The sequence below is a fragment of the Mus caroli genome, unplaced genomic scaffold (genome assembly GCF_978045245.1).
Source record: "Mus caroli unplaced genomic scaffold, Mus_caroli_1 scaffold_11, whole genome shotgun sequence".
NCBI classification, from domain to species: domain Eukaryota; kingdom Metazoa; phylum Chordata; class Mammalia; order Rodentia; family Muridae; genus Mus; species Mus caroli.
Window position 1 is genome coordinate 55,122,601 of NW_028227266.1, and position 24,928 is coordinate 55,147,528.

Sequence of the window (24,928 nt, forward strand, 5' to 3'; positions counted from 1 at the left end):
CCACAGCCAACCCAGAACCCTGTCTCCTCCACCCCCCAACCTGATCCCTCTGACAACACTCTGTCTTCCATTCATTCAGCCTCCCACTCATTACACACTTCCTGTTAAGGAGCCACTAGGAGCCTGGGGACTGAGATAGATGCTCAAGGCAGAAGAGATACATGGACAGAGATGACCCATCATGATTGGAGGGAAGACACCCAGACAGAAACGCAGTACTCATGAGTCAGAGATGGCAGCCTTGAGTTTTAGGGTATGCACTTGGGCCATGCTTCAGAGACCTCCCAGCTCCCCTGACTCACCTCCAAAGCTCTCACTCTGTCCTCTACAACCCACCGAGGCCTCATTTCCAGAAGGCTGTGGGGAACATTTTCCACCAGCATCTTGCTATAGTTCGGAGCTTGTGAGTTTCCCATAGGCTCATGTATTAAAGGCATAGGCTCCAGGGAAGCACAATAGAAGCAGACTGAACTCTGGAGGCCTAGGGCCTAGTGGGAGGTCCTTAGGTGAATCAGGGTGTGTTTTCATTGGAGAGTGAGGCCCACTCTCTTCGGTACTAAGGGCTTTGCTGTACAATTTTTCTACCATTATAGGCCTGAAGTAATGGAGCTAACCAGTCACAGAGCAGGATCTGCAAAACTGTGAGCTAAACTCAGTCTGTGGGTCATGACTCCTTTGTGGTCAAACGACCTTTTCACAGGGGTCGCATATCAGATATCCTGCATGTCAGATATTTACATTATGATTCATAACAGTAGCAAAATAAGAGTTATGAAGTAGCAATGAAATAATTGTATGGTTGAGGGTCAGCACAACATGAGGAACTGTATTAAAGAGTCACAGCATAAGGAAAGCTGAGAACCACTGCTCTATAAGATGGCTGTTTCAGGTATTTTGTTATAGTTATGGTAAGCTAGGCTTTGCAAAGTGTCCCCTTTCATACCCTGAGTACAGTGACTATTTAGAGATGGAGGGGTGGGGAGAATTTTCATGCAGCTGAGAAAGAAGTGGGGACTTGAGTTCTGTCCATAGACAGCCAGTTAGACTCTGTTCTCTCCAGACCCAATACAACACCGCCCGGCAAGTTCAAGGTGCCCAGGTGGGTGAGAAATGGAATGGCCTCTATAGGAACTTGATGTTGTCAGGAGTGACAGGAGCTAGGCACGTGCTCTGAGCTCCTTGTGTATAACAAGGTCCTCTCCCCATGATTCCTAGCTGGCTGGCCTGGCAGCTCCATGGTATCCTGCATGGGCTCTGTCTAACAGTAGCAAGCATTGCCTCCATGGGCCTGTGTTACACGGGTGGAAAGCAAGGCCTGAGAAGTAACAACCAGTCCAGAAGAAGCCCTCAGACAGAAAGAGCAGGAGAGAACATCCGGGAGAGAAGGGTAGGACCTAGCCCAAGACTTTGGAAAAGAGGAAAGAGGTCCCGAGGGCTTCCTGGTGGAGGCAGGACTAGGGCTGGCTCAGAGCTTGCCCTCCAGAAAGAACACTTTTTCAGAAAACAGAGATAAAGCCTATTTGTCAGTTCACATGACTTGAAGCTAGACTGGCAGAAAGGAGAGGGGAGCATATTCTCTGACAGCTGCCTCCCTGTCCCCATCCCACCAAGGCAGTCCTAGTCACTGCTGCCTAATGAGAAAATAGCTGGGGTGGTTCCCAGGAGAGACAGAAGAGGAGCGGGGCAGAGCATCCGAGAAATGGAGGTGCAAAGACAGACAGTTGCAGTTATCTCAGACCTAGGTAGACATAGGGAAGGACAGAGCTGAAGGGTGGACAGATGGGGCCACTGCACCCCACTCCCACCAGAGATGGTTTTGCAGCTGCTGAGAGGAGCAGACAGCTGGAAGAGAGCCTGCAAACGCAGCTTTGAGAAGATTTTTCAGCAATAAAACTCAGATTTGAAATGAGACTTTGTGCAGTGGGGGAAAGCCTTCCTATGGCAAACATTAAATCCAGACACTGTAAAGTGGAAATTTGACAAATCCAACTACATAAACATGTAAAACATCTGTACAGCAGAAGACACCATAAACAATGTTAAAACGCAAGTAAGGAGCTGCAAGAAAATACCACTAATATGCAAAGAGCCCCTACAAATCAATAAGAAAAAAGACAAAGGAGAAAAATTGGGAGTGAATTAGAAATCCGCAGAGGAAGAACTAAATTGGCCAATAAACGTATGAAAACATGTTCTGTCTCACTAGCAATCAGGCAAATGCAAATGAAAACGACACGATACCATTTTTTGCCCATCAGATTGGGAAAAATTAAAATGATTTATAACAAGCGATGCTGGCAAGGATGATGGGAAATGAACACTCACAGACCATTGAAGGGAGAGAAGTTGGCTCAACCACTGCAAGGGTAATTTGGCAGTATTGATTAACATTTTAAACCCACACACCCTACAACCTAGTAATCCCATTTCTATCATCTACAGAGGGGGAAAAAAAAAACAGTGCATGTACACACATAAAATACTCAAGGATGCTCACAGCAGCGTTGCCAGTAAGAGTGGGAAAGAAATTGGAAATGGCCTAAGTGTTTATCAATAAGGAAACATTCGAGTAAAACACAGCACATCTACACTACGGAACACCCTGCAACCATTCGGCAGCATGGGGCGCAGCTGCAGGACAACGGGAGGGAATCAAGACGATCCTTCAGAGCAACTGTGTTTACAAGCAACCGTCTATCTATCCACAGAGGGAGACCGGGATGCCAGGCCTCCAGGTGATCACCTCTGAGGGGTAGGACGAGGTGAGACAAGGGGGCTTCTGTGGGTTCTGCAGTCCACAAATGTAGACTCGGATTTTCTTTTGTAATCAGAAAAACAAAATCAATAGGGAGCTAATGGATTTTTTTAAAATCTTGCCCAGACCCTAATATAAAATGCAGATCTAAGCAGCACTTCTCTGACTGAGAGGCAGGAGTCCACACTCCCACCGGGCCCCAGGCGCCGGACCCCCGCCCCCCAAGGCCCCTACTGGAACTCTGGGACCTATTTGAGACCTTGGCTAGAGAACATAGGGCCAAAATGACAAGGGCAGAAGGTCACCCCAAGTGCACAGGCTGGCTGGGGCCCAGGTCCAGGATTCTAGCCTATGAGTGCTGAGTAAGGGGTAGGGGAATTCTCTGGTTGAAAAAGAAAAGTCACCACCCTGGGAAACTCTGGGCTGAGGTGCAGAGTGAGGGGGAACAGAGAGCCCGGGGAGGAGGGAGGTGGATGTTTTCTCTGTAGTCTGCTGAGGAGGTTGCAGAGCTGTTGATGTGGGCAGAGATCGGTGTACATGCGTGAAAGATGTGCAAGGGGGGAGGTGAGCATCGAGGGTGTGTGCGCTCCCAGTAGCATGTCTGTCTGTGTAGTCTGTGGGAGTGTGGGCCTGTTGTTACTCCTTGGGTGACAGCAAAAATGGTGTGTGTGTCTCAAGGGAAAGAAACCCACAAGGCCTTGTGTGTGTCTCTAAGAGTTCCCATCAGTGAGGAGACTCTATGCACATACTTTCTCCCACCCCCACCACCCCGTGTGTATGACAGTTCTTATCCCCAAGGCTTCTACCTACAGGGACACTGGGTGTGAGAACAGGGACACTGGGTGAGAGAACACGTGTGTTATGATGTTTGAGCACAAGCAGGTCAGCTGAGGCCAGGAGCAGGTGGTGAACCCCAACACCCACACTGCAGATCTCACCAAGAGTCCATACCTCTCTCACTGTGAACCCATCAACAAAAGCAGAGGAAACCACCTTGAAGACCAAGGCCTCTGCAACTCTAGAAGGTTCCTCTCCCTTAAACGTTTATTTACAGAACTAATATCCCACTGACCCCCAACATACCCTCAGGGAGACAACTGAGTTAATATGAGGCAGATTTGTCCTCAGGGTGAATGACACTCACCACCCTAGTCCATCCCACCACTTCACGAGGATTTCTCTAAAGACTTGAAATATTCTCTCTCTCTCTCTCTCTCTCTCTCTCTCTCTCTCTCTCTCTCTCTCTCTGTGTGTGTGTGTGTGTGTGTGTGTGTGTGTGTGTGTGTGTCTGTGTCTGTGTCTGTGTCTGTGTCTGTGTCTGTGCACATGAATACAAGTGCCAATGGAGACCAGAAGAGGGCATCAGATCAACCAAAGAGCCAGAGTTCTAGGTGTTTGTGAGCTGCCCAACATGGGAGCTGGGAACTGAACTAGAATAGTCTGTAAGAGCCGTGCACACTTCTGAGTCCTGAACCATCTCTCCAGCCCCTTCTGAGGGTCTTCTATCTCACCTGCAGGGCCCAAGGGCTACACTCCACAATAAGGATCCAACCACCTGAACGGCCTGCTCTACACTCTCTAGATGGAAGATGGCTTTCACTCATTAGGCCCCATCGAGCCCCTTGGAACCCATTCCTAGCTGACCCTCAGCCACAAGCCAGGTCCCAGGGCCTCCCAGCTCAACCTCACTCAGTAGGGAGTCCTCCACAGAGCCAGGCTTCTCAGACCTGCACCTGTTGTACCCTCTGCCAGGAACACCCTCCCTCCCTGGTCAGTTCCCAGTGTTCTTCAAGAAGCTTCTATGGACTCAGGGAGCCACATCCTGGTCCCTGCCTTTGCCGAGTCCCACTCTCACTCCTCTTGTGGCTGATGACAATTCTGACTTCCCCGGGGCAAGGGTGGATCTGGTTCTCTGCAACCCAGGGCCCAGCCCAGACCTGATCTAGAGAAGACACCAAGAACAGATGATTGTGAGATAAATTAATGGGTTATCAGAGCACTGGTCCTGACCCAGGCACACGGTGAGCCTTCATAAGGTGGCAGGGTGGAACAGAAATGACATGGCCTGGGCAATGGATGCCCACCTTCCTGTCCTGTGTCAGCATGATGGGCAGCATGTGGGCACTAACTTATGGATGCCAGGAGCCTGTGAGCACTGAAACAATACAGAGCTGAATATACGCTGAATGGGGGCTTCTGCACACATACGTCAGGACCCTTCAGATATAGGGTGTCCATACCCCAAAGTGATTGAGAACTGCCAGGCAGGAATTGGGGAATCAATCCCAGTGATTGAGAACTGAGTAAGGCCAGTCCCACGCTAGAGGAGACTGAAACCTGCAGTGTCCCCTACATGTCAGGCACCAGTTACAGACAAGGTGGTGTGGGAGCCATGGGGAGAGCATGCAGCACCAGCCACAGAAAGGAGCTGTCCAAGATGGTGTGCAGTGAGCCTCACTTCAATGAAGGGACAGCACTGGCTGCATGGGGCCAAGATCAGGAGGGACTGGAAACCTCAAATCTCACTTGAATTCTCTGGGCCTTGGTTTCCCCACTGAAGTCCCTGGTCACATATGGTGGTCCTTGGGAATCCTGAGAGAGTGTGTGAGTGTGGCCACCCCCACAGCAGGTTGCAGCCCTAATCTTTATTGTCCACTTAGCAGTGGTGTGCATTTCTCATTGCTTAGCTTCCTGTTGCCCTATCTGGGGTAAGAGAGTGGCTGCCCTAGAGTGTTAAATGGCCTTGCTGAGCCCCAGGTCCCCCCTAAAGACTGAAGTCACCATCTCCCATATTAAAAGGGCAAAGGGAATAAGAGACATCATATGACAGGGGCCGGGTAATAGGAGCCGAGGACCAGTCAGGGACGCTGAGCAAGCAGGTCAAGGTCACATGGCCTGTTGTCCCTTCCTCAGTGTCCTCTGAATCCTTCCTTTAGGGGTTTTCCTCAGCTTGGCCTTGGTCACACTGGGATCAGGTGACAGATCTGGACCAGGGTCCCCCTGCCCTGGCTGGTTCACTTCTGATACAAATATGCCATGCTCCTCAGTGCTTCTATGTAAGTCTCAGGGCCTCCTGATCCCTCTAGTTGCAGGCAGCAGGCCTGAGTTGCAGCAAACTGACTCAAACCTAGGTCTGCAAAAGCCCCCATTCCAGTCACCCTGGGCCTTGGTTTCCTCCCCTCTAAAACTAGGACCTCCCCTCCATCCTGTTGTGGAGATTGATAAGGGCCTAGCGGTACAGTTTGCTTCATGCAGAGCAAGGAAACTTCCTGTCTCTCATCTGTGGGCTTTAGTCTCCCCATATGGAAGCATAAGGGTTGTCATGAACGAACCTGCCAGGTGTCAAACCCAAACTCTAACGATGCAGATGAGCACGGTCCGTCCAGCAAAGGCAGTATAGCTATGTGGAAGAGTCACAGCAAGGCTCCAAGCTGGAGATGCCTGAGCCTCTATACCACCACGCCCTGTTATGTCACCTGCTAGAACCTCTCATTACCTACCTGGTCCCTTTAAGTGCCAAAGATCACAAGCAGCTTAAAAGTGGAAACCCCAGTAAAGAAGAAACAGTGATCACACAAAGGGTCCAGGATAGCTAAATGAGGACCCCAGCCCCTTAGGAGCCACTGTGGTTCCAAGATACACCTGACCCTACCTGCACATATATGTGCAGATCTGTGAAACATTCATAAGAATTTGGGGGACAGAGCTGATCTCTAGGCTCCTGTCCTCTTTCCACTATAGCCATGAACTATACACAACTCAGTCCCTAGAAACCAGCCCTAGCTAGCGATGGCCACCTCATTGCAAACAACGTTGTCACTGGTTGTCTGGCCAGGCAGGACTCCCTGGCAGATTAGGCCAATGCCAGCCCCAGACTCATTCATATTCTGGTCTGGCTGTCCGCTTCAATATGGCTGAGAGATGCAAGGGCAGAGGCAGCCCTCCGAGAACGCCCAGCGACGATTCCTCTCCAATTCCAATTTACTCTCTATCATTAATGCTTTTGAAAAGCCCCACATACTATGCAAACAGGGAAGGAACATTGTCTGGAGAAGGGGGCGGTGGGAGGAGAGGGCTGGAGACTGGAGGAGAGAGAGGTTCAGCAGAAGTAGTGTGGGCAATAGGCTGGGAGCCCTGCAACCTGGAACCTGAAGCCCAGTGGGGCCTATATCTGTCAAGGACACTAGTCACTGATCCTCCATCTCTGCTATCTCAAGGGATTGGTCCAGGTCAGCTTAGAGTCAGGGGTAAGTAGGCTTCACAACTGTAAAGGGCTGTGCCTTGAAGAACACAGAGAAACGAACTATAACCTGGATGCCCCACCAAACCAGGGGACCCCATGCCAGGGTCCAGGTTAAAACCTTAGGCCCCTCTGACCACTGTATAGACAGTAGATGATCAGTAGTATGTGAGCCTCCTATTTTACACACACAGCTTTCAACTAACCCCAGACTTACCTCAGTAGACCCCAGCTAGCGTCCCTACCACCACCAGCCCCACTGCAAACCCAGAGGGATCCTGTCAGAACCTATCTCCTTCTCAGAACCTTTCCACACCTCTCCAATTCCCCATGGGCTACTGTAAAGCCTTCTCCAGACGCTCAGACCCACCCAGGTCCAGCCACACTTAAATCCTCTGAGGTCACCCTTCCCCTTGCAATGGCACTTCTGGTGTAAAAGTCCCTCCTCCTTGGCTCCAGCTCACCTGTCAGCCCCACCCAAGTGTCTCTCATCTATGTAACTCTCTCTGATCCCACTGGCACATCCTGCCCTGAACTGGGTAACACAAAAATTATGTTCACATGGTGCTTCCGTGATAACCAGTGGGCTCTCAGCATGGGTGCATTGTCCGGCTCATCCTGTACATTCCCATTGTGAGGCAAAGTACCTGACTCATAGTAGGGCTATTCCTCCAAGCAATCAGATTTAACTGAGCACATACTATGTGTCACATTCCACTGGGATGCAGCAGCTGATGACCAAGGTGTACGTGCCCTCCTGATGTCTCCAGTGCATGTGCTCAGCAAATGTCTACTGGAGGCTAAAGGACACACGGCCACTTTGTAAAGAGGAAAGGAAGGCCCAGAGAGGTAAAATGCTCATCTATAGATCTCCCTGCTTCAAGCCCACCCCCCTACTATTCTTCCTCAGGACCCGTAGCAGCAGCGAGGGGGCAACTCAAAATGAAGCATTAGAGTCAAAAAGGGAAGGAAATGTGGAGGCTCTTCCACCCTTTCTCCATAACGTAAAGAAAATTGCGTTCTGCCAACTATCGCAGCTTAAAAGCAATTAGAGTTTTTGGAGGGGACTCTGGGCACAAGCAGACGCGAAAGCGAGCCTCCGCCCGGCACGAAATGGTTCCAGCATTCCTTCAAATCAAGTAAGGGGTGGAGGGAGGAGGTGTTAAAGGCACAGTTTTGAGCAGCAGATATAGTGAAGATAAAATATTTACAGCCCTCAGAGGGAAGGTCCTGAAGGGGCCAAGGACCCTGCTTCCCTCTCACAGCCTACATTGAGGGAGGCAAAGGGTCTGATGGGCTGAAGAGAAGGACCACCCTTCTGCCTGCTTCTAAGGGAGAGACGCCCCTAGAGGCGCCCACTCTTATCCATTTCCCACTACCACACCCACAGCCACAGACGCCATCTCTGAAAACCCCAGCCCTTCCAATACTGAGGAAAACCAACAACTCCAGATGCTGTTCAACTGTGACTAACTGTTCGGCCTTCATTGGTGCGTGACCTCAGGCATGGCTCTCCAGGCCTTCGGATGGCTTACATGTGTGTCCAGATCTCCTTGGGCCTCTGCATTGGCCACCCCTGCCTCTCCTGCATCCTGAACCTTCACAGGACCGCTGACATCCTCTTTCCAAACCCAGAGCCTCCTCCTGAGACCTCGCCTTTTGGCCTAGCTCCACACTGAGCCCCTGCCCAGGAGAGCCACAGCCTCCTAGAGGAGCAAGAATACCTTCATTCCTCCCTCTGTGTGATCTGCAAGGTCCTCCGTCTCTCTGAGCCAGCTTTCAACTATTAAATAGGGATAGCAACAAACCACAGCCCATAGGCCTATTAGGGTTGAGTGAGGTAATCTGAAGTTGTGGGCACCATGACTAAGATTCTGCTTTCAGCCATGCTTGACTCCCAGGCGTGAATCTCCAGGCCTCAGAATGACCTATATGATCTCAGGCCATCATGGAGAGTTACCCAACAAGTGCTTGTGAGGAGGACCTTAAACAACTGTTAGCAATAGGTGTAAAACGCTGTGGAAGGCTTTGTGCACACAGAGACCTAGTGAGTGAGTTTGGGGCCTGTGATACCACACCTCAAGAAAGACATCCTTGGGACCATGGAGACCCACATTCTGAGCCCTGGGAAGCCTCTAGCACAAGAAAAGCAAGAGAAGAAATGATCTGTGTAGCTTTTAGTTTAACTCCCCTCCTCGAGGCCCATGGGAACCAGTCAGGAACCAACACCAAGAGAGCAGCAATTGAGGATAAAGCAGAGAGCTGAAGCCAGGCCTCACGATCCAACAGACAGCCCTAGACTCAAATGCCCACTCCACACTGACCAGGTAGGTGGGCCCTCTGTGCCATAATGTGAGAGGGCAGGATCCTCTCAGCACCCACATGGGGTCCTGCAGAGAGAGTGTAGACAGTGCAGGGATGTGCACAGACTGCAGGCATGGTGCTCTCTGCCAGCCCCTACACACTGGGACAACAGAAGAAGGCCTGATGAGGCAGGGGACAGGCCTGAAGGACCAGTCAGCAGACAGTCACAGCTTAGCCCTCCCACGTCACTCATAGCAGAAGCGGCCCATCCCGCTCAGTTCTCCACCCAGTATAACTGCTGACTGGCACCAGCCCTCATTGGGCCACTGCTCCAGGCCAGTTTCCATCCTTTCCTTCCCTGACTCTCGCAGACACCAGGTTTGATGAAGAGTCTGCAGGGAGCCAGACTAGGGATGAAAAAAAAGTGTTTTGCTGTCTCTGTCCTTTGCTCCCCCTGGTCACTTCTCTCCCAGGGGCTTTCCCACCCCTACCCCAATTCTGCAAACAACCCTGATACTGATCAGAGAGTCAGGGGAAGAAATATGATTCCAGACTCAAGATATCCCACTGAGGACTCTTCCTTCACCTGCACATGCATTCCCCTGCTGGTAAGAAACTACACTGTCATATACAGAAAGGTATTCACTCTCTGTCTGTCTGTCTGTCTGTCTGTCTGTGTCTCTCTGTGTCCCTGTCTGTGTCTGTCTGTCTGTCTGTCTGTCTGTCTGTGTCTTTCTGTGTCCCTGTCTGTGTCTGTCTGTCTGTCTGTCTGTCTGTCTGTCTGTCTGTCTCTCTCTCTCTCTCTCTCTCTCTCTCTCTCTCTCTCTCTCTCACACACACACACACACACACACACACACACTCTGCCCACTCCTGCTTGTCCATATTAGAGTCCTAAACCCTCTATGAGTCCAGCCTCCATTTCCTTCACCCCCGTTGCCCCCTCAAAGCAGCTAGTGTGGACAGATATGTCTCTGGTGCCAACAGAGGCTCTCTAGAACCCGCATGGCCAGAGACTGATAACATTCTCCTAAATTAAACAATAAACAAGAAGTTGTTTTAGATTCTTTTCCTGACACTGCGGTTCCTTATTAATCTCACTGCAAACAAGGGGAAAGGAGACAATTAATTCAAAAGAGGTCACTTCTTGTCTCCCATGGAGCCAACCTCCAATCTGTGCCCAAAGACCCACCCAGAGGAGGTCCTATTCCAGCCACCTGCCAGGCTCCACAGCTCCTCAGCCTCTTTGCCCTTCCTGTGTGCACCAGGCCTGGCTGTCACCCAGGGCCACCCCCTAAATCCCCTTTCTGTTCTCGCTATGTGACCTTGGTTGGGACAGATGACTTCTGGAGCCTTGGCTTACTCATTTGTCAACATCTTCATCCCGCAAGGATAAAATGGAGAGAGCAGTTGTGACCCTTCGAGACTAGGCAGGAACATTTTCTCTTGTTTTAAGAGACAAATGTTGAACTGTTTAGGGATGAAATGTCACGATGTCTATGATATACTTCAAAATAATTTAGGGGAAAAGAAAGATTGTTAAATCCCGTCAAGGGTGTCTGGGAGTTTCCTGCACTGCTCTCTTTGCCTTTCTAAGTGTCTGAAAATGTTCTTAACAGAAAGTTAAAAAGCACTGGTCACGTGACCAAGCCCACAAACAATGCCTTGAGCTCCCTGGCAGACCTGAAAGGCAACTGGGTCTCGTATGTAGGTTAAACATCCCCCCTGCCATCTCCTCACGTTGGTTCCCTAGAAATTGCTTTCTCACACATTGCACTGTAGCCCAGCTCCAGGTTTAGAAGCCAGACCCAGCACTTCACAGAGATAACTAATGTCTGTGGCCATGATCCTCTATCCTCAAATCTCCTGTCCGCACTGAAATGGACCATGGTCCTGGGTCCATCCATCTCTGAACCTCAAGATGTTCCTATTCAAGGCACATTAGAAAGAAATGAGGGCAAGCTCATCATTCAAAGGCAAACCACCGCCCCCACAGAGTGATTGACATCCCATTTAACAGGCGGGAAAGAGGAGACCAGAGATAGGAGAGACTGGAAACAGAATAGGGAAGATTAAAACACTATCGTAGAAGTGAGTGCCCCAAAAGATCCTCTTCCCCCATTTCAACGCTGGCTTGTAGACTGAAGGGAGGTGCTGAACCCCTGTTCTCTAGCTTCTCTTTGTCCAGCCTCCTGGTCAGGGATGAACAGCTTGATGGAAATCCTCCAGCCTGGCCTGGATGACCCGTACCAGCGCTGGCCAGGCCTGCCCCACTGGTCGATCGTAAAGAGTTATCAGTACCCCAAATAATCAATCGCTAATTGCTGAATGCCATGCAATTCATCGGCAAGAGTTATGTGTGGCCAGTGACTGGGCGCCCCCACACCGGTCTGATGGAGCCTCCTGGGACAGAGCGGGCTATGTCTGTGGTAAGCAATGCAGCAGAAAAGCTGCCCATAACTATACGTTTCTCAAACAATATACTGGGCACAGCCCCCATCCTGGGCCCTCAGGCCACCCAGGAAGGAAGTGGCAGGGGCCATGGAGACCCTGAGGGATGAACCACATGCCTCAATCAGTTTATCTGTCCCCCAAGCATGCCAGCTACCCAAGATGGATAAGTCACAGCACAGGGATGGGGAAATAGCAGGGAGAGGCTAGCAGCTAGAAGCATGGAGTCAGACTATACATAGTGCTGAGGAGAAAACAGGGAATCCTGTAGGGTGCTGAGTGACAGGGACTATCCACAATCACCTCTGGGCCACATGCTTCAGGGCAGTTGGTCTTAGTCATCCCTGTCCCCACAGCTGGCCTCAAAGGAAGCACCCAGCAAGTGAATCACCAAATGCTTGCAGGGTCATTAAATTGTAGGGTGCAGACTCCTGGGCTCACTGTCATGGAATATTATGTCTTTATGCTCCACCAACTTACAAACACGCATTTGCACTACAGCCTCAAAAACAGCCCTGGGACACAGGCTAAGAGATCACTATCTTCAATCTACAAAGAAATGGAGCTTGGGGGGAGTAGTGGCTTCTCTAGGGTCACACAGAGGTCATAGGCAGTGTCCAGGACCTTCACTCACCACCCCACCCCATTCACTTTGGCGTAGCCCAGAGCTGTATGGAAGCTACTCTTAGATCCTCCCAGCTTCTTTCCCTGCCGGGCCAGGGGGCTACCCACACTTTGCCCCTTGACTACTTGGAAAACTATCAAGACACAGGCAATGCTTTTGAACATCCCGGGTAGCAGCTACTATGACTGGGGCTGGTCACCATTTACTCCTGCTTTAGTGAAAACAGTGCTGACCAGGAGTTTCCAGAGTCCCCAGGCTTGGAGCAGACAGAAGATAAAGTCACTTCCAGTTTCTACCCCAGAAGTCTGGAGAATCTAATCCTGGAGCAAGAACACTGGACTGGGAGACCAGAGATATGTCCCAATCCAACTATCATTTCCCCGGCGCTTCGGTTTTCTTCTCTGTGCAATGAGGCAATGCTCTGCCCACAGTATAGAACAACCATTGGGATTAAACATGAGCATAGACATGCAGGAAAGGAGCAGGAGAAATGGCTCTGCAGTTAAGAGTTCTGGTTGCAAAGGACCCAGGCTCAGTTCCCAGCTCCCTCTTGGTAGCTCACAGCCATCTCTAACTCCAGTTGCAGAGAATCCAACAGCCTCTGCTGACCTGTTTAGGAACTGTGTGCATCTGGGTGCTTACATGATGAAGGCAAAAACTCAAACACCTAAAAGTAAAATAATAAATAAAGACTTTACAGTATATGTATATATACATATGGCTACATACACTTATATATGAATCCAAATGTGGTGACACATGCTTGTGATCCCAGCACTTTGTAGGTAGAGGCAGAAGGATCGGGTGTTCAAGGTCAGCCTCTGCTGGATAGTGAGTTTAAGGCCAACCTGAGCCACAGGAGGTCCTACTACAACTCCCAAAAGTATAAAAATGTGGAAATCATATAGAAAATTTTGTTCTAGGAGGTTATACCAAGGCTCTTCTTTGCTCCAGTCAGGACATTGAAACCAACAGGACTCAACACTTCTCCTCTGCCTCCCCCCTGCAGAAGGCACAAAATGAGCTATCACTGCCTGAATGGAATGTTTTCAAAGTGTGGTGGTGACATTTCTACTAAGCTAATATCAATCTCTCCATGATACAAGTAAAGAAACTGAATTTCAAGGGGGGAAAGATGTGATTTACCCAAGTTTACCAGGCTTGGCAGCAGCTGAATAAAAATTAAAACTCAGTTCCACCTGGCATCCACACCACAGTCCATTCTGACCATACCTGGCTGATTTAAGAAGCCTGTCCACACCAAAACTTTCAGAGAGAGAATCAGTGCTCAGTGTGAAGGAGTATACCCATACACACAAGGACTCCCCTGAGGCCTGAGATTGGCTCCCCAAGGCTCACGGTCCACACAGTCATCAGAGCTGGGTGGGGCACATGAGAACAAGGTGGCCGTCCCAGCTGGCCTTAAGCGAACTAGATAAGTCCTGACACAAAGATGCACGTCCAGATGCCCTAGCAGATGGGTGCCACAAGTGGGCCACCTGCCAAGACCCAACCTCCGTGTCCAAACCAACCTGGACATCAAGGTTCCATTTTGGCCTCTGCCTGCCCTGGCCCTGGTGGCTGGAAGTGCCCATGTAGACCCAGAAGGACACCGTGACAGCCGCTATCTCTCTTCCAGCAGCCAGAGCCTCCCCGGATGTGGCCATATGGCCCCATATGCTCTCTGACAGCTGGACTGTAGAAGCAACTGCCTCCTTAGAGCCCCTGAGGCCTCACCACCCCACCCACCTCTGCCCAGCAGGCCCCGGAAAGAGCCAGGGAAGCCCTAGGCTGGAATGCTGCACCCCAGAACTTTATGCCCTTCACCAGCCACAGCCCCTCTGGAGCTCAATCTCTTCATCTGCTGACCTTGACCCCCTAAGATTACAAATCATCCAAACTCATCCAGTTATCCAGGGAGACAATCTCTCCCACTTTATAGAGAGACGCTGAGGCCCAAGGGCTCAGTGGCTCGCTCACAGGCATCTGTGACTCAGGGCACTTGCTATGTCTCCATGTCTCCTAAGTGAGACTGGAGGCCTGAGCCCTAGGCCTGTGCTTGTGATCCACTCATGCCTCAATTCGGGAAAATAAAAATCTTTCTTTGACACTTGTCCTTCCCAGGAAGAGACAATTTTAATTCCCAGGAAAAGCTTCTGCCCCCGATGCTGCCTTTGCCACAAGCCTGGACTTCCCCACAGCATCAGGACCATCTCACAGCCTCTCTGGCCAAAGGTCCCCATCATCAGCATCAGGCGTGGTTTAAATCACAAATCTAATTTTGTCCCTTGAGAATTTCATCCCTGACCCCTGCCTGTATCTGGCATCAGCACACACTCCTTCTCTGGACACTGAGACTCTCTTTATGTCATCTTGCTTATAGCCTGTCATTCTCCCGAGTGAGCTACTCCATAGCAAACACACTCTACCCACACCGGGTGCTTCCCACACCCTTGCCTTTGCTACTGCTGGGCCATCTCCTGGAAAGCCCTCACCCATATCCACATTCTCCCGTCATTCATTGATTCAACAAAGATTTATTGAGCATCCACCACGTGCCTGAAACATTTCAGCAGTCCCGAATCCCTCTTGGCTCTTAGTGCCCTCTGCGCTTCCCCCTTTCATCCCCCAATCCGTGTACTTGTGTGTTCACTCAGCCTGCTCAACTCAGACACAGGGCTGTAGGGACAAGCATGCTCCCCTTCACAGCTCATCCAAGGGGGGCTAGCACGATCATCAGCATCCCATGTGGGCAGCTGGACAGACAACACCCCAGGTTCCATACCAGACAACCCAGAAATACAGTGAGCCCTAAGTGCAGGATTCCAGGAAGTAGAGAGCAAGGTCCAAGAGATGATTGGGGGTGAGCAGGTATTCAGCCCTGGGAAATCATGAAAAAGATTATGCTGGCCAGAATGACCCTCAAACTCTAAAGGTACCCCAAAATGGTCAGAGACAATGTCTGCCATGGAGTCACCCCATGATCCAGTCTACCCAGCAACTTTCTTAGGTAACAATTGGAATGTAACAATTTAAACCCCAGACAAAAAGGAGGTGGGCCAGATCTTTAGCTAGGGAGAGAATCCAGGGGCCACAGACCTGCAGCTGGAGTGGAGTGGCTGTCTTCCTAAGGGGGAGTCAGTGGGACACAGGAGAACTCTTATCCCAGCACAAAGGCCCAAAGAGGTGACTTGCCCTTTCCCCAGCTTAGAAAGACACAGAGGAAGGACTCTTCTGGCCAGAACCAACTAGAAGCATGGAGCACAGCCACCTCTAGAACAGAAGACTAGGGCAGGAATTCAAAAAGGCCTGGATGACAAAAGTTGGGCCATGCCAGGCATTAGGCCACTCTCCAGCCACCTAGAACATTGATCCACACCCAAGAAACAAAAAAACCCAGGGCTCCAGGACAGAGCCCTGCCTAACATGTAGGCCCTCGGTTGGATTTCCAGCACCTCAGAACAAAACAGAAGCCTAGCTTAGGGAGATGAGTGAGAGAGAGAGAGAGCAGAGCCGAAAGGAAACAGAAAAACCTTAGCTGAGAACATCAAGTCAGCAGGAGTCGGAGAATCAGCCCGAGCCAGCACAGGAGAAAGGAGAGGAGAGAGGCTGCCTGGGAAGGGATGCCAACAGAGGCTGAGAAAGCTGAAGCAGCACCCATCCTACAGGCACAATCACAACACCCAAGGTGAGGCCCGGTCATTCCTGAGCCACAAAGGCCTGAATGGACCTGAGAAGTCAAAGACCTCAGACTTACAGCTCTGGCCTCCCATGCTTGAGTTGGGCCCCTTGGGGAGGAACTGGCCCAGCAACCACCAAGATCCTTCTCCTCCCCTTAACAGATGCTCTTAGCTCTCAATGGCAAAACGACTTTCCAAAGGATGAACCCTTTGGTCCAGGGGGCCCACACACACGGGTAATGCCAAGGCTCACCATAGCTCATCATAGATTCTGAAATAATACTGACATGCCAGAGCTGGGCAGAGTATAGCAAGCAGACCAGGCTACAAACCATCACAGAGCACAAACAGGCTCTGGTCCCAAATCTAGGCAGCATGAGCTCGACTAGACTGGAGCAGGTCTCATAGATCAAGTCAAAGAGAAAGTGCCTTGGTGAAGCAGCTTCAGGCTGAGTGGCTATCCCATCCCGGAAAGATGTTGGTGACTGACAGCAGAGAGCTGTCCTGGGGTGACTCCAGCAACAGACCTCTAGGGTTCCAGGTCAATGAACAATACCCAATTACCCTGTCTGTCTCTCCTTGCTTCTCCAGGACCGGGATCAGAGCACCCCATCAGAGAGGCAAGGGACTGTCCTGAGTCAGGAGAGAGGCGTTCTCCTAGCTCAGTTTCTGCTTCAGCACCCTCCTGTGAGCAGAAAGTCTCCCTGAGGATCCTGCCTTCTCCTGAGGTGGCTGACAGAGTCCAGGGAGATAACAGAGGTGGAAGGAAGTGTTACACCTGAAAGCTAGTCACATGTAGAGGTTGCCTTCCTAGAAAATCCAGCTAGATACTGGCTGGCCCCTCCAAGCAACATCCAAGCTAAGATCAAGGCTTCAACGCCCAAAGGTTTGTACTTTGAATGCCAGGGGAAAGCGTATATGGGCTCCATCTGTACAGAAGAGAACTGGAAGGATTCAAGATCAATCAGCAGCCAAAAGTTGCTTCCTTGAGGAGGAACCTGTACTGGAGATAAAGACTTAGCAAGGGAACTCTGGAATGTTTCCTGAAGCAGCCAGTACAGGCCCAGCAGAGACTCACCGGAAAGGGGATACACCGAGTGAGACAGGCTTGACATACATTGGCCAAAAGGTGGGATGGAGATGCCAAGCTAGTGGGCCTAGTTATGCCCCTCCCATCAATCCCCAGCCTCTTGAGTGCTGGGCATCTAGTCCCCCAAATGGCACAATTCAAACACAGTTGTTTCCATTGGCAGGTAGTTCCTTTCTTCCGACAGCCAGTCCGCCAAGCAGGAGGCACCCAGGGACACACTCACGGTCACACATCTGCACCCTTCCCACTCCCGCACCTTCATGGGAGTTGCAAAGACATCTCTTGGCCCCTGTGGAGCTGTCAGTACGCGGTTCCACCTGACCCTGGCAGGGTCACAGGAATCCAGTATGGGGACAACTCCAGGGGCACTGCTGGGCTTGATAGGAGTCCCAGAGAGCCCATGGTTGATCTGATGCAGTGTCAGAGAGGCAACCTTCGACTCCTCAGGGGCCCAACAGAGTCCCCACCCCACTCTCCCCCTTGTTTTCTCCTCTTGAAAGAAAAGACAAAGTTGTACCATTAAAGCACCTCCACCCCCACCGCCTCCAGGCCCACCACGCCCGGTAATGCTCCGCAAAGTTGCTCCAAGCCTGGATGATTTCCGAGCCAGGTGAGGGTTTGGTAGAGCTACGCAGCAGGAGGGGAGCGCGGTCACGCCGAGGGGGTGCTGAGCGTGCACGCCCGTCACGGACGCGCACTCGACACCCCACCCCCACGGCTGCCCCCGAGGTTCCAGCCCAATCAGAGGCTGCGCACGCGGCGCTGCCGGCGGGCTGACACCCTAGCTCCCCGCCTGCACCCCTGCGGCCCCAGCCCAGCCGCAGAATCCAGACCCAGCCACACTCACCATCAGAGCCAGCCGTCCGCTCGGGGCTCTGCTCTGGGCCGGCATCACCAGGCTGGGCTCGCCTCCGATCCCAGCTCCAGCTTGGGTTCTCGCTCCGCAGGGCTCAGCTCCGAGATGGTGGCAGCAGCAACCAACGAAGCAGAAAGGGCGTGTGTGTGTGTGTGTGTGTGTGTGTGTGTGTGTGTGTGTGTGCAAAAGAGTGTATGTGCACAAGAGAGCGCGCACGACGTGTGCGCGGCAGAGCCCCCGCGCTCTCCTGCGCGCCCGGCTCCTGCCTCCTGCTCTCCACGCTGCGATGCCAGCAGAATCCCTAACGCGCGCTCCCACCCGCCCGTGCGCTCACACTCGCGCACACCGGGGCGCGCACACACCCCCGCCGCTGCACACCCGACTCTGCACTTTGCGTTCTCGCCCTCCTGGGGAGCTCATCAAGGTTCCCCGCTGCCACAACGACCTCTCCGCGAGACCCTTCCTGGGCCGACCGCGCCTCACGTTCCCCGCTGCTCCCAGAGGACACCCCGCGGGCGTTCCCGCTCCTCCGCTGTTGTGCCCTGCCCCGCCGTGGCCGCTCTAACAACCCCAGCCCGGGCCCAGCTGCCCCGCTCCTGCGGCTTCCCCCGCACTCCCGCCCACAGCCGTGTGCTCTCGATCCTTTCGGTCGCTGCTCTTGTCTTCCACCTGTCCCCGACCAGTCTCCGGCCTCTCCCGCTGCCTTTCCTTCTGCCTTGCCGCCGCCCTTTTCCGCGCCCACCTCCCCACTGCCCTGCGCTGCCTCTCACATTTTCCGCATCACACCGAGCGCCGCCCGCCGCTCGCTGAGCCCGGGCTACGGGCGCACAGTGGGCGGCGAGGGTCCCCGCTGTCCCTCTGCTCTTGGCCTGAGCTGGGCTGATGGCGACGTCCCGCGCTAGCCTCGGCTGCGACTCACAGCGCTCATCTCGCCGGGACTTAAAGGCATAGTGCACACGGCTCTACCTGCCCCACCCGGGGCTCCGAGGAGAGCGGCCTCGCAGAGCAGGAGCAAGCCCGGGCTGTGGTGCAGTTGGGGCCGGGTCCGCGGAGCTTGAGTCCAGCCCTCCGGGGCTGGAGGTGAGTCAAGGAGAAGGAGATCCGCCCAGACCACACCATCCAGGGGGCGCTCAGCGATTGTTGCTCTAAGCTTGAGGGCCAACAGGGATCTGGGGAGAGTGTAGGCTGGACTTCCAGGATTATGGGGCCCTGGGAGGAAGAATTTGGAAGATAGTTGTCCGGACATTAACCCAATCCAGCTGAAGACACCTGTTAAGCAGGAAGGGCAGGGCTCCTGGCCCAAGGTGCACTCCCTGTCTATGTGACCTTGGGCAGATGCTTACACTTCTTTGAGCCTCAGTTTACCTAAGAAAGACATGGGCTTCCATCATCTCTAGCGCCTTGTCCAGCTCTGATATGTTAGCTGCTCTGAGGACATCGGGGTGCTGGAGTCCAGCCTCTTCAGATCCTGGTTGCCCTGTCTCTTGTTCTGACTCTTCTCCCATCTCATCCAAACAGGGGGAAAAGTGAGCAAAACCGGAATCTATTACGCTACAGCACTCTACAAAACAGCATCTCCCTGGACTTTCCTGTTCATGGCTCCTGCAGCCCAATTCTGCAGAGTATTGTTGATTTCACCCAGCTGGTCCCTAGGCATCTAATTTGTTGCCCCCAACTTGTGCTAGGTGCAGTAGTATCAGACACTTCCATCAAACAGAAAACGAGGAAGCAGGTGGTATAATAGAACTGTTGGGGTGGCAGGAGAGCCTAGGCAGCTTCCTGGAGGAGGTGGTGGTGAATCCATCAGAGCGTGAGCTGGGGGTGGCCAGGCGGAAAGGGAGGCCAGACGGGGAGGAATGGGAATCTCGTTCAGAAAGAAACAAAAGCGAAGACCACCAGCCTGGTCTACAAAGTGAGTTCCAGGACAGCCAAGGCTACACAGAGAAACCCTGTCTCAAAAAAAAAAAAAAAAAGCGAAGACCAGGAAGTGGGAAATAAGGAATGCTGTGTGTGTTATTGAGAAACTTTGTATTGAGTTTCAATTCTGGGGCAGCAGCAAGACAGCTTTGCTCGACTCCCACCTTAAACTGCCTTTGCAGGAGGGCTTTTCTCTTGCCTAAGCTCTGTCCAGCCTCTGGTCCCATTTCTGCAGCCTAATGAAGCGCAGCCTCCCCCTGCTGACAGGAGCTGGAAGTGGGAGAAGCCCAGACTGGGCTCTGCCAGGCTGCGACCTGGATGCTCTCAAGTTCATTATCATGAAGTTGCCCATCCCTCCAACCCCCTTCCCCCTGCCCCAGCCCAGGTAGTAGCACGCCCCTTTAATCCCAGCATTCAGGAGGCAGAGGCAGGAGGAACTCTTGAGTTTGAGGCTAGCCCGATCTATAAATCGAGTTCCAAATGGGGGTGGGGGTGGGGGTGGAGGCCTAAGGGAAATAACACAGAAGAATAAGAGTAAATCAGACCACAGTGGCATTTGCCCTCTGTCTTTTTCCTTTCCTGTCTCTAAGCCTGGCTCTGTGGCCCCTCCTAAAGTCCCTTCCTGCCTCCATTTTCTCCTTCTCTGGCCCCTTTTCCTCTTCCTTCCCATCAGACTTCCCAGAGCCCCCAGGGAGATGAGCTCATGACTGCTGCCTCTGGCTCCACACACCTCCTGAGGAGTCACCCAGGGCATCCAGATAGCCCAAGGGAAGCAAACAGAGACAAACAGCCATTTCCCAGGGGCCCTGCAATCCAAACAGAGAAGCAGCTTGTGTCCCCATCCGTTTATCCTACTTCTCCTGTCCTGGAAGCCACAGACGTTTATGTATAAGCTTAGGAATCAGTGCTTCCTGCTTTGCAATGGAATCCCCACAGCTAACACACTTTCTTGAGCTTTTACTTCCCCCTGAAATTCGGGAACAAGGTGGCCCATCAGGAACTAGGCACCTAAGTCTAGTTCTGTTATTCTTCCTTGGTATATCCAAGTCTAGTCCTGCCCCTCCCTCCAGGAGTTCTGCGGGTGTCTTACCAAGGTCCAATCACTGCTTCCACCCACCTCAATAAAGGACAACGTGTTTCTGACACAGTCGTCAAGCAAGGGCCAGCCTGGGCTGGCAACACCTACAGGCAATCAATCCCAGGAAGGAGTGAATAGTTACCACCTGCTACGACCCATGAAGATTGTGTCTGAAACCCTGACTACCGGCAGCAAAGGAATGAAAAAAGAACAGACCCACAGGTAGATGGACACAGGAAAGCTAAGGGCAAATGGGGTGTGTGCGTGCTCTGACGCACACATTACCACAGCGAGCAGAAGAGTTCACTATGCACAGTGCAGAGCCAGGACTTAGCTGGTCACAGTAGAAGGTCTCTGCAGGTAAGCGGTCTTGGGCTGTAATCATCCAGGACATGAAGCAGCAATTGCTGCTTTTGTGTACACTGGACACTTGTCCCTTGGACCAGGAGGAAGGCTTTGCCAGCCCTCTGAGCCTCACCCAGGGGAGACTTTGCTACTTCCACCAGGCTGAAACATTAAGGTTTTTGACATGGCTCAACCTATGTCAACAATGCGCAGTCACCCAATACTTCACTTCCTTCGGGCGGCTTCTGCTCTACACACTCAAGCACTCCACACGCCTTTGTTTCCTGGGTCAAAGAAAATGGTGAAGTTCAGAGGGTTCAGAGAAATATCACAGCAAGCTAGGCTGTCTACCCTGTGTCTTTAAATGCATGGCACTTTCCCATCCCCAAGTCTTTACCCACTTATCTGTCCCCACCACTAAAAGTCCTGTCCCTCAGCAACCTCTTCCATCACTCCCGTTTTTTAAAATATTTTTTAATATTTTTTATTAGGTATTTCCTCAATTACATTTCCAATGCTATCCCAAAAGTCCCCCATACCCTCCCCCCAACTCCCCTACCCACCCATTCCCACTTTTTGGCCCTGGCGTTCCCCTGTACTGGGGCATATAAAGTTTGCATGTCCAATGGGCCTCTCTTTCCAGTGATGGCCGACTAGGCCATCTTTTGATACATATGCAGCTAGAGACATGAGCTCCGGAGTACTGGTTAGTTCATAATGTTGTTGCACCTATAGGGTTGCAGATCTCTTTAGCTCCTTGGATACTTTATCTAGCTCCTCCATTGGGGGCCCTGTGATCCATCCAATAGCACTTCCGTTTTAATCTATGCTTAATACACGATGCACAGGAGTCTCCCATCACTTCACATCCTGACTCTAGTCCCAGGATGAAGAAAAGAACAAGGCTCAGCATGGGCCTCCAAGATTTGAGCTGAGGGCCTGTATTTCCCATTCTTTCTGGGAACATGTATTGAGGACGTATCCAGCAACCCTAGGGTGGAAAGAAAGGGATGTAAACCATCATCCAGGAAAAAAATAGATCTGAAACGCTAAGCATTAAGTGGAGGACTGCGGGGGCGGGGTGGGGGGAAGCTCACATGGTTTGGCATATCGGGAGAGACATCTAGTCTTCGCGTTTGACCTAGAACCAAAGGGTTGAATAGACATTAACTCATAGAAGTTGTGGACCCCACCCCAGAGAGAGCACCGCATATGCAAAGGCCCTGTAGTGAGAAGACAAAGAGAGAAGCCATGTGACCAGAGCATAGAAAGGAAATGGAATTGGAGATGGAGCTACCTGTAATGTGAGGCCAAGGCAATAGGTTCTAGTGGGCTGTGTTGGGAGTTGGGTTTTCAGCCTTGAGGCTCTGAGCAACCCTGGAAGTTCAAAGCAAGGAAGGATGAGCCCACTATCCAACTGTTTTTAATACCACAACTCTGCTCCCTGCAGTCAGCTACCACTTTTCCTGAGGCCCAGGGCCTGGCACAAGGCAAGGCATACGCAGGAACTTGGGCTTTGCAGCCGAGCTGACAATTCAAGGGACCAGGAGAGCTTGGCTTCTCCCAAGTCTCCCTAGGCAGCACCTAGCCCTCCCTGCCTCAGATAAGTAAGCATTATGTCTCCTCCATCTTGGGCCATAGCCTACCACAGGAAGGAAAAGACAAGCAAAATACCCCACCAGAATTCCAGGGCCTTCCCAAGCCTGCCATTGGCTCGTGTTTCCCATGTCTCCTCCACTCTTCCCAGATGGGACATTCCAGCAGTTTTCTTCCCTGGGAGGCATCTTCCTATGCTCTCACGGTTTCTTCCTTGTCAGACAACCTCGGAGCCTGGGAATTCTTGCTGACCAGCCTGGGAGCCGTGCAGAAGGAGAATCTGCCACAGTACCACCGAGCGGGTCTAGAACACGGTCTGCTCCTTCTCAGATGTGCTAGCCTGTGCTGCTTCGCTTTCCACAGCAGCTCTGCAGTCCCTGGTCAGAGGGTAACTGATTGCTCTTCCTAAGGAGGTGGAGATGACCCTGCAGGTGACCTTGAGGTCAAGGAGGTCTTGCTGAGATGGCTCTGCCACACCTGTTTCTCCCATGCTAATCACACCCACCCAGGCCTTGGGGAGGGGCTCTGCTCTGCTCAAAGAAGGTTGCCTGCTGCCCAGGGAAGGAAACATGTAGCACAGACATACAACAGAGACTTAGGAAAGTGTGGCACCATGGCTATAGGGCTATAGGGTCGTTGGTGTCAGAAGCTAGGCAGAAAAGGAGCTCTGTCCACAACTCAACAGTAGAGTTGAAATTGCAGTTTGGTAGGTCGCTGGCTGGAGAAGGAGGCGTTTGGGGGCTTGTAGCAGGCACCTCAGGAACAGATCTCTCATTCAGTCACTACTTGCTAAGGATGAGTTCTCTGCCAGTCCCATGGGCCTGTCCTCAAAAGACTCATGGGCCATGGGCAAAGAGACACGTGGACAGTTATGGCCATGAGTAGGAAGACCATATCCCAAGTTCTGGAGAGGGTCATATGTCAGGAGAGTGGGGAGAACAGAAAGTAACATATCCCAGGCCTGAAGAGCCTGTCTCTAAGGAAAAAGGAGAAGATGGCTAAGCACTCTTTGGTCAGCCCTAGTTCTAGGTCTGATCAATGTGGGCCTGGCTCAGCAGTAGTGTTTTCTTAATGGAATAGAAAATAGCCTGAGAGAAGGAATGCTATCAGCCAGGACTACACTGAACTCTTGGCATCTGCCATGTCAGGCCTGTCATGCTTCGGTGGTTCATAGAACATTCCTGACCACATGGAAGCTCTCTTAACTCAAGAATGCAAAGAAAGAAGAGGAGGAAGAGGAGGAGGAGGAAGAGGAGGAGGAGGAAGAGGAGGAGGAGGAAGAAGAAGAAGAAGAAGAAGAAGAAGAAGAAGAAGAAGAAGAAGAAGAAGAAGCAAGAAGAAGAAGAAGAAGCAAGAAGAAGGAGGAGGAGAAGAAAGGAGGAGGGAGAGGAGGAAGGGGTGGAAGGAAGAAACAAAGAAGAAGGGAAGAGAGCTGAAGGAAAGAAATGAAAATAATAGGAAGTAGCCACAGTGCTCTGACATTAGCAATGAATAAATGGTTCCTTTACTTTGAGTATTGGGGCATCAGGGCAAGGGTCAGGGCCTGGTCACTAGGAATGGATATTTTAATCATGGTAAGCACGTGGCTAGATCCAAATTTGTGCCTATCATCTATGGCATCCTGCAGGGATGAAACAGAGCGCATGAAGAAGAGGCTGCTGGGAAGGCCTAGCGAGGGAGAAGGAGACATATGGGACCTATGAGGACAGTGGGCAGACTCAGAAGTGTCTGTGGGAGGGTCCAGAGGGGAATCCCTAGACCCTTACAGCAGGGCAGCTTTTGTTGACTGCCAATTGACCCCACTCAGCTTCGAGGCCTTGTTCCAGAGTCCCTTATACCAAGAGTGCAGGGACACCCCAGGGCCCTGCTCAAAAGGTCCCTCAGATAAAGGGTTTACCCCCTTGCTGCTGAGAGAGATGAGGTTAGACTGCAGATGACTGCCTCTCCCTGGGCAGAGAAAGCCTCAGGTCTTAGGACCTTGCCCCACAGTG

The 24,928-nt window shown here is 51.8% G+C and overlaps 1 protein-coding gene across 2 annotated transcripts in view; it reads right to left on the minus strand.

Annotated features, from left to right (window-relative positions):
• Nucleotides 1-19,067, minus strand: part of Lingo1 (leucine rich repeat and Ig domain containing 1) — a 182,201-nt gene extending 163,134 nt beyond the window's left edge. For both annotated transcript variants that reach the window (XM_029481938.2, XM_029481940.2), the window contains exon 1: nt 17,993-19,067. The gene's annotated coding sequence lies outside the window, so the exon portion shown is untranslated. The remainder of the gene's footprint in view (nt 1-17,992) is intronic.
• Between the last annotated feature and the right edge of the window lie 5,861 nt (nt 19,068-24,928).